The sequence below is a fragment of the Glycine max genome, chromosome 19 (genome assembly GCF_000004515.6).
Source record: "Glycine max cultivar Williams 82 chromosome 19, Glycine_max_v4.0, whole genome shotgun sequence".
NCBI lineage: Eukaryota > Viridiplantae > Streptophyta > Magnoliopsida > Fabales > Fabaceae > Glycine > Glycine max.
In genome coordinates, this window is record NC_038255.2 from 26245964 (window position 1) to 26261208 (window position 15245).

The 15245-nt window shown below is 34.7% G+C and overlaps 1 pseudogene; it reads left to right on the forward strand.

Annotated features, from left to right (window-relative positions):
• The window catches only part of LOC113000414 (uncharacterized), a 54718-nt pseudogene extending 39822 nt beyond the window's left edge, over positions 1–14896 (forward strand).
• Positions 14897–15245: the final 349 nt, after the last annotated feature.

Here is a 15245-nt window from a genome sequence, read left to right on the forward strand (position 1 = left end):
TCGTGGAAGCATCTATCTATATTTGCCCAATTTTGCACATAATTTGATAATAGATTGGAGTACCAAGTGAATGTTATCCTTATCAACAACAATGGAAACAGTTACATCTTGTGACATTCATTTTGGCCTGCTTATCCACATTAAGCAGTAAAATGACCTACATGTTCTATTGTCGACTGATTGTCTTCCTTAGAAAATGTTGTAAAATCTAGGGTTTTAAAAACCTTTCGGCAAAGGCACAATACAATCAATCCATTTAGTGTATGGTTTTTTATACATTGCCTGCTCTATTGGCTTCAACTAGATGCCAAAGTATCTCCTCATTGTTTTGGCTATCATTTTAGGTTCAACCAATGGTATTGTGTTGGTTTTTGCTTGTTGATAACCTATTTAACTCATAGCATTTTCCCCAACATATGTGTCGTTGTTGACATATGAGGTTTCTCCATTATTCATCATTCTAGTAGGGATTTGGTTTCCTCCAAAAGATGGAAGATGAGGCAAACCAATGTATCCAATAGCATCATTTGGCCTCTTAGGGTAGCGGCACATGGAATAATAGCATTTATTAGCATATAACTAGTGTTGGCTGCCAAGGGTATAAGGAAACCTATTTGGTTGCCTATCGGTTGAGTTGTTATCATCATTATAGAGGATTATCCAAGGAAAAAGAGTTTGGCTTTGGTGGGCTCAACATGGATAATCACTAGAGCAACGAGTAAGAGATTTTAAGAAGAGCTTGGTGAGAGACTAAATTCTCTCATGGAGGAAAGAGAAGAAGAAGCGAAGCTCATTTATTTTAGCCAACTTTTAGAATAAGATTTATTTTTCATTTTTAATTATATTTTTGGGCCTATTTTTGGACTTGTAATGGGTTGTTACCTTTTTTATTGTAATTAAGTCTTTTAATTATTAGATTAGTTATTAGGCCTTAGGTCTAATTTAGGATTATTAGTAGGAGTTGTAAATAGACTCCTTAAACACTTTGTTGGCAATTTTTATGAAATTTTCAGATTAGACACATTTAAGAGAGTGTCTCTCTTGGTTTTGAGAGTGTCTCTCTTGGTTCTTGTGTGAAATCTCAGGTTCTTATCAAATAATTCTATTCTTTGTGGTGAATCATCCTCATCTTATCAATCTCCCAAGATTGTAGCATTGTTTTTTCCATCTTCTTCTCTAATCCCGCTTTATCCTTTTATTTTTCCCAATTTCATAGAGCCTCAAATTGGTTCCCCAATTTGCCGATGTTGAAAATTGGATCCGCAAATCAGGGTTCATCACATCAACCATGCCGATGTAATTGTGGGATGTGTTGTGTGCCACGTTGGCCCAACAAATGTATTTGGTTGGACTATTGGTGTTAGTATTACATGAATCTGCCTAGTATTTGGAGGAGAATCTAAATTAATTACCTGACTTGGCATTTCTAGGTTCCTAGGAAATGAAGTAGTTGAACCTTATCCACCAATTGTTTTCCTTGCCTCTAATGGATTCATTTTGTAACATTGGCTTAACGATCTTAGATAGTTGTCTTGATAATTGATAGGTAATATCATGGATTCTAAGGTCTATCTGTTGTTGTATGAATGACATTGTCATAACCTAGGAATTTCACCAGTTATTGGTGAATTCGTTTTGTGGAGGTGCCAATTTTGTTGCCACATGAACAATTGAAACTTAGCCGAATAGAATTCTCCTAATGCAACTCCAACACAATTGTAATGGATGTTGTAATGGATGTTGTTACTACTTTTAACTTGAAAGTCATAACATCTGTTAGGACTTTTATTTTTTTAATTGAAGTCATAAAATATTTTACGAATTCAATTTTTTTTAAATTTTACGACTTTCAAGTCGTAAGTGTAATATTTTTATGATTTCAAAGTCGTAAATGTTATCTTTTTTCTTAATTTTTTTATTGAAGTCGTAAATTCATTTACGACTTCAATTTTTTTCACTTGTATATTCTTTTAAAAAAATGTAAATAATTTTATAATTTAATTATTTAATAAATAAATGTATTTTTAATTTTCTTAGTTTTATTTAATATTTCTATATATTTTTTATATGGTTTTATTTAGTACTTTCTATATTTTTTTTATATATTGTTTTATTTAATATATTTTGTATATTTTTATATGGTTTTATTTAATATTTTCTTTATTTTTGGTATATTATTTTATTTAATATGTTTTCTATATTTAATATCTTCTATATTTTTTGATATGATTTTATTTAATATTAGCTATTTTTTGTATCATTGTTTTATTTAATATATTTTCTATAATTAATATTTTCTATTTTTTTTTACTAATGTTAAGGATTATAATTTATTTTTTAAATTAAAAAATAATGCAGAAGACTTAAATTTAAATGAAAATATTAAAATCTACATGTTCATTTAACAAAATTATTAATAGTGGGATGATGTACTACAACAAGTTCTTGTGGATATGTATCGAGGTCTTTCATCTTGTTGCACTAGATTTTTCGGTGATTTTGTCCTCTTATTTTATGACCTCTTTCTTCTTTTGTTCTTGGATGATCACGTGTAATTCTTTGTTGTTGTTGAGGAACATCATCACCACCATGGACATCATCATTATTGCCATCATCATTAATGTTGGTATTATTGTTATCATCATCTTCCTCCTCATCCTCATGACCCATGTCATGTATTTGAGTAGGTAATGATGGACGATAACAAGAGCTCGATGGTGGTGGGTTGTATGCATATGATAGAGTGTTGAAACTGGCACCAAAGCTTTGTGAGATTCCTTCAAAAACATTTGAGGTAGGAAGAGCTTGAAATGAGTATTGAGGCATATATGATGAGAACCCCAATGGTTGAAAACTTTGTTCACATCCTTGACGCATATTTCAAGAGAAGCCCATTGATTGATAAACAAATTGTGCATGTGATTGATGATGTTGGGGCATATATCCAGAAACTGTAAATTAAGATGACCAAGATAATATTGTAAATTAAGATTTTCAAAGTTAGAAATAATAATGAATAATAATAGTAATAATTTATCAAAATTCTAAAGTAAAGTTACAAACTCAGTAGATAGTATCCCCTCACATGATATATATCATCTAGTTCTACGTATATACCATTGCATTTATTCTGAATTTTCATGCAAAATACCATGGTCCATTTCACCTTGAACAATATAATCATTCCAATGATTCCATTTGTTAATCCAGTGACGATGTTGGTAAGGCCAAAAAATATTTGTTCTCCCTCTCATATCTAGTTGTGGAGTTTGTCTAGGTTTAGTATGTCATCTGGAATATTTTGTCGCTGTCCAGGTTGTCTTATGACCATGTCTATTGCATGTCATTCCACAATTGCAAAATATATGAGAGGTACTTTTGCATGAACAATTATAGATACCTCAACATTATTAATTAATGGCCTTATTTGAGGTGTCTCATAAGGTGCCCACAAGAACTGCAAGACATATATTATTATTGTCACATATTTATTAACATATAGGAAACATAAAGAAATACTTAATATGAATGATAAGAAATGAACCTCATTCATATCTAGTCTATCAAATATGATGTGTATCATTCCGACTGAATTGGTGGAAATGTTTGTTTGGCTCATTGGCCAAGACCACCTTCGTGCAAGAGAAAATCCAAGTCCTTCTTAATCAGATAGGTCATGTATCTGTGGGGCAATGCATTTAATGTGGTCCCGCACCCATGCTTGTAGCAGCAACAAACATCCACTGATTTTAGTTTGTAAAGGCTTTACAGCCTGATCTAGAGCTCGAGAAATGGAAGCTAATACTATTGCACCCCAACTATAATGACTTGCCCCAGTCAAATTTGATAACAAAAGGAGATACATAAAATGAACTCTTGCTCCTGATGTATCTGACATCAAACATGTTAGACAAGTGGCCTCAGGTATCTTAAGAAGGGGGGGTTGAATTAAGATATTCCAAACTACTTCCCCTAATTAAAAATCTATTTCACTTTTTATTCAAGTTATGAATTCCCTTAATGACAATCTTCTTAAATATTAATTCAAATAAAACAATTTGAATATGAATATAAAGCAATAATAAATAAAGGAGATTAAGGGAAGAGAAAATGCAAACTCAGTTTTATACTGGCTCGGCCACACCTTTGTGCCTACGTCCAGTCCCCAAGCAACCCGCTTGAGAGTTCCACTATCTTGTAAATTCCTTTTACAAGTTCTAAACACACAAGGACAATCCTTCCTTTGTGTTTAAAATTCCTTTACAACAAGAGACTCACGGTCTCTTAATCCCTTAGAGAATGAGAAGAAGAAGAAGAAGAATAAATCTCTCTAGAAAGAGATGGATTTTACAGATTGAGCACTCAAATAATTCCTTAATGAATTTCAATTGAATTGGCCAAGGAATTCTTAAGAGGATAAAATGAATTTGCTCTTTGAGAGGATAAACACTTGTTCTGAAAATCTCTAAGCAAATTCGTGTTTAAGTCACATATATATAGACCATTGGTGGTCAAGAATAAAGCCTTTGAAAAGTTTTTACTCTTAGAATTATTTTTCTGTAAATCCTGTCTGGTAATGGATTACAATAATTGTGTAATCGATTACATCTTTTAAAATTTGAATTAAAAAAGTTTATTAACTGCTGGTAATCGATTACCAAAATTGTGTAATTGATTACACAGCCTAAAATTTTGAATTCAAATTTCAGTAGCTGTTATAAAATATATTTGGCCACTGGTAATCGATTACATCCTCTGGTAATCAATTACCAGAGAGTAAAACCTTTGAAAAAACACTTTTTAATTTAAATCACTTGGCCAAACCTTTGCTAATTCAATTAGGAATTCCCTTCCTAATATACTAGTGATCATCTTGATGTTGTGACTTGTAATCTTGAAGTATTGTCTTGAATTTAATCTTGAAAAGCCCATTTGCATCAATTGCAACACAACATCATGATCATCATCAAAACATCAAAGGCAATTGCATCTACAATCTCCCCCTTTTTGATGATGACAATACAATACCTGAAATCAAGATTCGAGCAAGCAACAAACAATTGTATATAGATAAAATGTGCGTTTACTCCCCCTATATTTCAGAATTCATGATCACTTGATTTCTAAGTTTGTTAAGCTTTTTTTTTTAAGCTTTTTCTACAACCTTTTCTCCCCCTTTGGCAACATCAAAAAGCCAAAGAACTCGAGAATCAACACAGATATAACAATGGAGTAGAAAGATATAAATATCAGAGTATAAAACATAATAATCCAAACTCACAAACAAGAAATAATCAAACCAGAATCCAAATAACTCAAAATGTCAACAACCACAAAATATCAAAGACTGAAATTTAAATACCACAAGATAAATAAGCAAAGTACTTAACATAATAATGTAAACTCTAAGAAACTAAAAGCCAAAATACACGGCTTATAAAAGACATATAATCAGTAACTAAAATCTAAGAAGACAGAGGTGGTGGTGGAAGATCGAAACTCTGACGAATGTATCCGACATCCTCTTCAAGCTATGTGAGGCGAATGTCCATACCAGCAAAGCGTGTATCTAACGAGTCGAAGCGGTCACCAACATAAGAACGAAGACCCCGTAATTCGGAGAGGACTTCATTCATGAGTGCAAAATCTTCGCGTTGAGGAGGAGGTGAAGGAGTACGTTCATCTTGAGGAGGGAGTGCATCCTTCTTCAGCCATTGACCATTCCGATCTTTACGATACCCAAAGGATGTCACTGCACCAGCACCAATTGCAAAGGAATGCTTGACTTGAACAAAGGGTTCATCATCAAGCGGAATTTGAAAATGACGCAAAAACAGAGTAATCAAATGTGGATAAGGAAGAGGTGCATTGGCCCGTAATGCCTTATGCATTCGGTACCGAACCAAATGGGCCCAGTCGATCTGACGACCGGTAAGAAAAGCCCACATAAGAATCAAATCCTCCTCAGAGGCTTGTGCTAAATTTGAAGACCGAGGAAGCAAAATTCTAACAATGATATAATGCATGATGCGATTATCAAATGTTAATGACCCGGCCAACAATCTACCGGTCATTTCAGCTTGATCATTGCAGACCATGCGACGAGCATCATGACTCGAATAATCGAATTTCCAGTCATCAACAATGGTGCCCTCAAAAGGTGCACCTTGACTGGGTAAATGAGTCAAAGAAAAGAATAGTGACTGATCAATGACCATAGAAATACCATGCACCTCAGACATAATAATACCATCCTGAATTTTTAAATTGCAGTAGAAGACCTTTACAAGTTCAGGATAATATGGCAATTTTAATGACATGAAATCAACAAGACCAGAATTTTGAAACACTTGATAGCAATCAAACGTTTCATCATTAAAGAATTCTACGTCTAGGTACTTAGGATCTAAGATTATTCTAGAAGAAAACTGAGAAAGGTACCGTAGACGCTGATCATCGGATGAAAACAATGTTGATGATCTTGGAGATGACAAAGAAGGAGGAATAGGTGCTGTGGGTGCTCCGGATGGGCCGTGGCGGCGATGGGCAGTAGCAATAGCGGTGGAGGATGATCCCTTTCTCTTCTTCGATGGCTCTGCCATTTGATGAAGTTTTTGTGGATTTTGATCGGTGGAAGTGAAAGAGGAGTGAAAAAAAAGAAGATTGGGCTTTACGGGACGTGATTTGGTGAAGAATTGAGTGAGAATCGAAGATTTGAAGTTCTAGATATGGAGGAAAACGTGGAGGAGGCTTTGGCTGCGCAGCAGCTCTGATTTCGTGAATATTTATAGAAGATGACGTATTGTAATCGATTATAGGTATTGGTAATCGATTACAGGCCCAATAAGCCTTCTGGTAATCGATTACAGGATTTTGTAATCGATTACAGGCTGCCTGTTCATGTGTAATCGATTACACTGGGTGGTAATCGATTACCAGAGCCTATCCTAGGCTATTTTCTTAAGAAAATATCTATGTTTATGCTAAAATACATCCTATATGATTAATTATCACCCCTAATATACTAAATTCAATCATTCAATTATTATATACACAAGAAATCATAAATTCTATCATAAAAACAAGAATTCAAACAAGATCAAACAAACAAAATAATCTACAAACAATAAATAAGAGTAAATCAATCAATCAACCAATCAATCCCTATTTTTCTAAATCTCTTACATCTAAGAGACCTAATTCTCTTCTAATAGAGAAGAACACTTCCTTGGGGAGAGGTTTTGTGAAAATATCAGCAAGTTGATTCTTAGTATCAACAAACTCTAATACACAATCTCCCTTTAGGACATGATCTCTAAGAAAGTGGTGTCTAATCTCTATATGTTTAGTTCTAGAGTGTTGAACTGGGTTTTTGGATAGATTTATGGCACTAGTATTATCACACTTAATAGGTATGCGATCAAGAATGATGCCATAGTCAGATAATTGTTGCTTCATCCATAAAATCTGTGCACAACAACTACCGGCAGAGATATACTCCGCTTCAGCGGTAGATAAAGCAACACTGTTTTGTTTCTTACTATGCCATGAGACAAGAGCCGATCCAATGAATTGACAAGTTCCACTTGTACTTTTTCTATCAGTTTTAGATCCGGCAAAATCAGAATTAGAATATCCTATTTTACCCACTCCAAGGATTCTACCTTTGTTGTTGTCACCATACGTTACATGCCCGCTTTTCTTTGGAGAGATATGTGTAAAATTTGATGCATCTCCAGTCATATGTTTTGAGCATCCGCTATCTATGTACCACTTCTTTCTCAAAGATACCTGCATAATCAAGTTTTTGACTTAGGTACCCAAATTTTATTGGGTCCTTGCATGTTAGTATAAACAGAGGATCCTTTTGGGACCCATATCATTTTAATGTTACTATAATTTTTCTTGAAGTAGCAAGTTGATATGCCATGTCCTCTTCTACCATAGTAAAAACAAGTGATAGAATTAGAATTACATTTTTGTGTGGAAGTGGAAAAGTTTTTATGAAACTTTTGTTGTTTATCAGATTTATACCCTAGTCCATTTTTATTAGACACATATCTTTGTTTACTTAATATAACATCTAAATTATTTTTACTATATGAGAATTTTGCAAGTGAATTTTTTAACTCTTTAATTTCTTTTACATATTTATCACAACAATTACAAGAATCTGATATTTTCTTGTCAGAAATAGTGGAGATATTAACTTTTCCATTTGTTTTAGAAATTGAGACTTCATTTCTAAGAAGATCTAATTCTTTGTTTAATTTCGAAATTTCATTTTCTAAATTTGAAATTGTTTTCTTTGAAGATGAAACTAATTTTGTAAGTTTAATTGACTCTTTATGCAGATCAGCAAATGCATCTTGCAATTCATCAAAAGAAATAGATAAGTTATTTGAAGATGTTACCTCTTCATCACTTTCGTAACTTTTGGCCATAAGGCAGAGATTTATCTCTTCATTTTCAGAATCTTCAGAAGATTCCATATCATTTTCATCCCATGTGATGTATGCTTTCTTCAGTTTCTTTTCACTATGATTTTTCTTTTCAGATTTTTCCATCTTTTTCTTGAAGATGGGACAATCAACCCTCAGATGTCCAGGTTGATTGCATTCAAAGCATTTTAGAGTAGAGGATGAAGTTTCTGTCCTTTTCTTTGATTTAAAATTAGGTCACCTCTGATTTCCTCTTACTTTAAGAAATTTGTTGAACCTTTTCACAAAAAGACTTAGATCATCATCATCATCTGGATCATTATCCTGATCACTTTCTTCTTGAATTGAGGATGATGCTTTAAGAGCAATTCCTTTCTTTTTCTTGTCATTTTCTTCATTTTGGTGCAATCTCAATAGTTCCATCTTGTGTTCCTGCAACTTTCCAAATAAAGTGGCAAGAGACATGTTAGACAAATCTCTTGATTCAGAAATGGCCGTTACTTTGGGTTGCCATTCTCTACTTAAACATCTTAACACCTTGTTTATAAGATCCTCATTTTGAAATTCTTTGCCTAAGGCTGCTAGATGATTTACTATATGTGTAAATCTCTTTTGCATGCTTTGAATATTTTCATTTGCATTCATTCTAAATAATTCATACTCATGAGTTAGTGCATTTATCCTAGATCTTTTAACATCTGTAGTTCCTTCATGTATTAATCGAAGAGTGTCCCACATTTCCTTAGCACTCTTACAATTTGAAACCCTGAAATATTCATCCATTCCCAGGGCAGATGTTATTATGTTTTTGGCTTTTAAGTTGTATTGTACTCGTTTTCTATCCTCTTCAGACCATCTATCTCTAGGTTTTTCTATGGTTATGCTTTCACTTGATGAACTACCATCTATTGAAACTCTTTCTACTGTGGTGGGTATATAAGGCCCTATTTCTATGGCTTCCCAGATATTTAGATCTATTGCCTCGATAAAAATTTGCATTCAGGTTTTCCAGTAGTGGTAACCCTCTCCATTAAAGATTGGAGGTCTATTGATAGAATTCCCTTCTGGAAATAAGGAATTTGCTGAGGCCATCTTTTTCTTGAAGCTTCTAAACTTTATACAAGAATGAAGCTCTGATACCACTTGTTAGACAATTGGCCTCAGATATCTTAAGAAGGGGGGGGGGGTTGAATTAAGATATTCCAAACTACTTCCCCTAATTAAAAATCTATTTCACTTTTTATTTAAGTTATGAATTCCCTTAATGACAATCTTCTTAAATATTAATTCAAATAAAACAATTTGAATATGAATATAAAGCAATAATAAATAAAGGAGATTAAGGGAAGAGAAAATGCAAACTCAGTTTTATACTGGTTCGGCCACACCCTTGTGCCTACGTCCAGTCCCCAAGCAACCCTCTTGAGAGTTCCACTATCTTGTAAATTCCTTTTACAAGTTCTAAACACACAAGGACAATCCTTCCTTTGTGTTTAAAATTCCTTTACAACAAGAGACTCACGGTCTCTTAATCCCTTAGAGAATGAGAAGAAGAAGAAGAATAAATCTCTCTAGAAAGAGATGGATTTTACAGATTGAGCACTCAAATAATTCCTTAATGAATTGCAATTGAATTGGCCAAGGAATTCTTAAGAGGATAAAATGAATTTGCTCTTTGAGAGGATAAACACTTGTTGTTCTGAAAATCTCTAAGCAAATTCGTGTTTAAGTCACATATATATAGACCATTGGTGGTCAAGAATAAAGCCTTTGAAAAGTTGTGACTCTTAGAATTATTTTTCTGAAAATCCTATCTGGTAATCGATTACAGTAATTGTGTAATCGATTACATCTTTTAAAATTTGAATTAAAAACGTTTATTAACTGCTGGTAATCGATTACCAAAATTGTGTAATTGATTACACAGCCTAAAATTTTGAATTCAAATTTCAGTAGCTGTTATAAAATATATTTGGCCACTGGTAATCGATTACCAGAGAGTAAAACCTTTGAAAAAACACTTTTTAATTTAAATCACTTGGCCAAACCTTTGCTAATTCAATTAGGAATTCCCTTCCTAATATACTAGTGATCATCTTGATGTTGTGACTTGTAATCTTGAAGTATTGTCTTGAATTTAATCTTGAAAAGCCCATTTGCATCAATTGCAACACAGCATCATGATCATCATCAAAACATCAAAGGCAATTGCATCTACAAAACATTCGCCAATGAGCATCATGATATGAGCTCTAGCATGTTGTGCAATCACATCATCAACATCAACAAGAAGTTGTTAAAAATTTTGTCGCAACCAGGTTATCATTTTTCCCTTGATATACTTATCAGGTGGAGTGTCCCCTAGTAAGGCTTGACAAGCAACACATACATTACCAGTAATGACACTAGTTACCAGCAGTTCATCAATCTTGAGGCCCAGCTGCAAGGCCACATCTTGTAAAGTTATGGTTGCCTCCCTATGTGGAGAATGAAATGTGTGAGTTTCAGGTCTTCAACGTTTAACCAACGTAGTGATCAAATGCTGGTTAATATCAATTTGTCCAACAGTTATAACACGACCAAAACCAACTTCATTTATTAATTTTTTCACATGATTTTCTATAGGATCCAAGTGCGTAAAAGCCCATATAGAATTACACCTCGGATGAATCATTCTCTCTTGGTCGTCCCACACTTGATTTGAAATATGATTGTGATGTAGGTGTAATGCCCTGAAATTTTGCTAATTGAAAATCGATGTTTAATGTATTTCTTGTGTTATTTGATTAATTGATTGATTTGGATGAGTTGAGGTGTTGTGTGAATTAGCTATGTATGATTGCTTGATATGGATGTTAGGTTATGTGAAACTTGATTGACCTATGTTGAAATTGGTGAGATTTCAAGTTTTACCCAAACTTGTTTAAGTAAAACTGCAATCCAAAATCGTTAACCGTTGGATCCCCTTCAAATTTGGCCTGTAGATTTGTGATCCATGTCTTCATGCTTTGACCGTTTGGATATGAAAAATAAAAATTTTGGTGTCTTGCTTAGCTAGACAAGTGCGCTAAGTGCAATTCCAACCCAAGGAGATAATTCGCTCAGCGAGATCAGTGCACTAAGCACAATTCCAGCCAGTAGAGAAATTGCGCTGAGCATGAAATGTCATCCTCAGTGCCAAAAGTTGAATTTTTCTTAGCAAGATGAGCTCACTAAGTAAGATCTGCAGATTATAGATACATTCTTCAGCGTGAAAAACATGATTTTCACCCCTCTCTCTAAACTCCGTCCAAAAACCCTAGAAACTCCTCTTCCACCACCCATGACCATCGATGACCACCACAAGCCGCCATTGCTTGCCGCTGGACCACCACACGAAGTGGAACACTTTAATCAAAGTGAAATTTTTAGAATCCATCTCAAGGATTCGGTAGAGAACAAAGCTCCCAACCTTTTCTTTCATGGTTTCTTTGAGGTAACCTTGACCTCTATGTCTTTCTCCTAGTTAATTTGAGCCTTTCTTTGTATCTCTTGTGATCTGGGCACCACAGTAGGATTTTTTTACACTTCCTATGAAAATGAGACAATGTAAAAGCTACCTTTTTATATAATTGATGTCGTTTTAGTGACCTTCGTTGAACCACAATCACATTGGTGTGATCGGAATTTCAAAATAACATCTCTTTGAAGTAGACCCCAAAACACCTCTTAGCCCCTTTTAATTTAACAAGGGTATTCGAGCCCGAATGTTGATATTCAACTTGTTTTTGAAATCTATACTAAATTGTCTTCAATTTGGTATGTAGAACTCTGCATTTGGACGTGAACGTGAGAGGCCTCTGAGTGACGTAGAGAGAAGCTGACGGAGGGATATCCATAGGCGAGGGAGTTTATTTTGGTTTACTGCTTTGATACTGTTGTTGGGATCAGGGAACCCAACTATAGTGATGTGTGTCTGTCCCTATTGCATGTTGGTTTTCAAGAAAAATTGTTTTTTTAACTAATGTGATGCAGTTTATTTGTTAATGATAATTGAAATTGTGAATGATATTGTTATTGTATGAGACTTGTGCTGTCTGAAGACTTGGAGAGTGTGAATCTCAAGCATAAAATTTATATGTATATATACGTGGAATGCGATTACTGATGATGTTGATAACATAGAGATGAGATGATGTTGATGTTTATGATAGTAATGATATGAGATGATGTTGATGTTTATGATAATGATGATATGAGACAATGTTGATGTTTATGATAATGTTGATGCAAGATGATGTTGATATTGAGATGAGATGATGTTGATGTTGATGATGTCATTGTGATGATGTATGTTATGTATGCACATGGGGGGTGCAGACAGTGACCAAGTTGGATATCCCTAGTGGGGGAAATAGAGTGGCTAAAGAGTTTTAAGCATCTTTGGTGGGGAATGACTTAGAATCTTTAATTATCCAAAATCAGTGCATTGATGGTGCCCATGTTTTATACTTCATACTGGATGGAAATAGTATAAACTTTGTCGGTAAGTACTTGTATTTTTTCATGAGGGAAAATACTTGTACTTGGGGGCATGTCACTTGGTTTGGAACTCCCTTGTGACTCAGGTTGTCACCATTTGGGGGGTGGGGGGAGCGGGGAGTTTCCTATGCACGACAGGGTGACCTCGACACTTGTTGCCTAGTTTTCGTAAGTGTGAGTGTCGCGTGGACATGCTTAGGCTATTTCCTGATGAATGGTACCACATTGCATTTGAGAGTTGAGGTCAGGTGCATGCATCATACTGAGCATGATTGATTGGAATTGTGAAAAAATTGATGGCTAGTTGTTAAGTGTATGTTGGACTGATGGATATTTGTGTATGATTATAGTATTTGTAATTGTTTTCCTTTCAATCATAATCATTTGATGTTTGTTGATTTCTTTTATAATAAACTCACCCTTGTAATTTTGTACCATGGGGTTGATACCTGTGATGATCTCACCTTTCTTAGTGGGAGCAGATGAACAACAATAGATGACATGGAGGGAGATTCTTTTTATGGGAGCCGCTAAGCCGACGTGATGATGTTGGAATTATTTTGGAAGAGAGTTGTGTTTTGTTATGAACTCCTCCACAGTGGTCCCATAATTCTTTTTTATTTTGGCATGTAAATCTCGAATTTAGATACATGTAGAAACTAAGTTATTTTTTGTCATGTAAATGGTGTATAATGGTTTAAGATATACATATATGTGCTTATTTAAGTGTTTGTGCATTGTTTTGTGTATGTATATTGCGAAAAATTTACTCTCATTTTCATAATCAAATTAATGGAGATTTCATTTAAAAATTGAAATTACGCATTTTAGAGTTAGTGATATCGTAGCAACGAGGCGTGTCATTACATTAGTGGTATCAGAGCAGGTCGAACCTTTTGCCCAGGGAGTTGTGAGCCTGTTGTGTTTCTCTATGCATTCTTTGGTTGCCTTGTTGAATGTTTGATGTTTGAGTACCTTATTGTTTGATAGTTACCTTGGTTGTTTGTGTTTGGAACTCACTCACCTTGTTATGATTCCTGAGTTATATAGACTCGATTGTCATAACATATTTGTATCCTTGATGTATGTTATACCATGAGTTTCAATGTCTTGTCATGAGTTATTAGACTGACCATCTGTATAATTCGTGAAGTGCAAGGGACACTATGGCAAGCGGACTGGAATGCAAAAGATGGAAAATGAGCGTTAATATCTCAAGAGAGAACTGTTTTAGAGAAGTGATTCCTCTAGGCATCAACTCTCAAGAGTAACTTAAGTAGGGACTTGAGATAGGTGTGATATTGTTCTATTCTTTTTCTTGTGTGTATTCCTTCCATGTTCTCAATTCCTAGTCTGCATAAGGAGTGATGGCTTAATGGAATGATCGTGCGATAGTTGATGCTCTCCAAGCTTTAGCTCAGACTATAGGGAATCAAAATAGGGAAGAAGTTGTTGGAGCTGCTGAGTATCAAGGGTTAGATCACTTCCAACGAAATAATCCACATGCTTTCAATGGAGGATATAACCCTGTTGGCGCTTAGAACTGAATAAGGGAGATTGAGAAAATCTTCGAAGTGATGGTGTGTCTAGAGAGACAGAAGGTTGCATTTGGTACATATACTCTAGTATAAGAAATTGAGTATTGGTGGGAGAACACTCGCCAATGCTTGGAGGATGATGGTCAAGTTGTGACCTGGGAAACCTTCAAGAGGGTATTTTTGGAGAAATACTTTCCTAAAGATGTTAGAAATAAGAAGGAGATGGAGTTCCTAGAGCTCAAGCAGGGGAACATGACTGTGGCTGAATATGCAACCAAGTTTAAGGAACTGGTGAAGTACTTTCCTCACTACCTAGGAAGAAACGGTGAAAGTTCAAAATGTGTCAAGAGGTTTGTTGCTGGTAGTGGTAGCAAACCCACTACTTTCTCAACCTAGATCATTTGTTTTAGGTGTGGTAAGCCAGGCCACATCTCCTCAAATTTTATCGATAAGGATAGGATCTGCTTCAACTACAGGCAAAAGGGGCATATTCAGAGAGATTGCCCATATCCCAAGAAGGAGCAGATTGGTGGGGGTCTGAATGACCAAACTGAATGTCCGAAGGCCACGGGAAAGGTCTTTACTCTTAACAGTGTCGAAACTTCAAAATCCCAAGATCTAATTCAAGGTAAATATTTCATAAGTGGGATTCCTAGTAACAACTATCGAATCAATTCAAAACAAATAAAACTAGGAAATTCTATAGTGCAAGATTAACCTAGGTCAACTCAGAGATACGATTCAA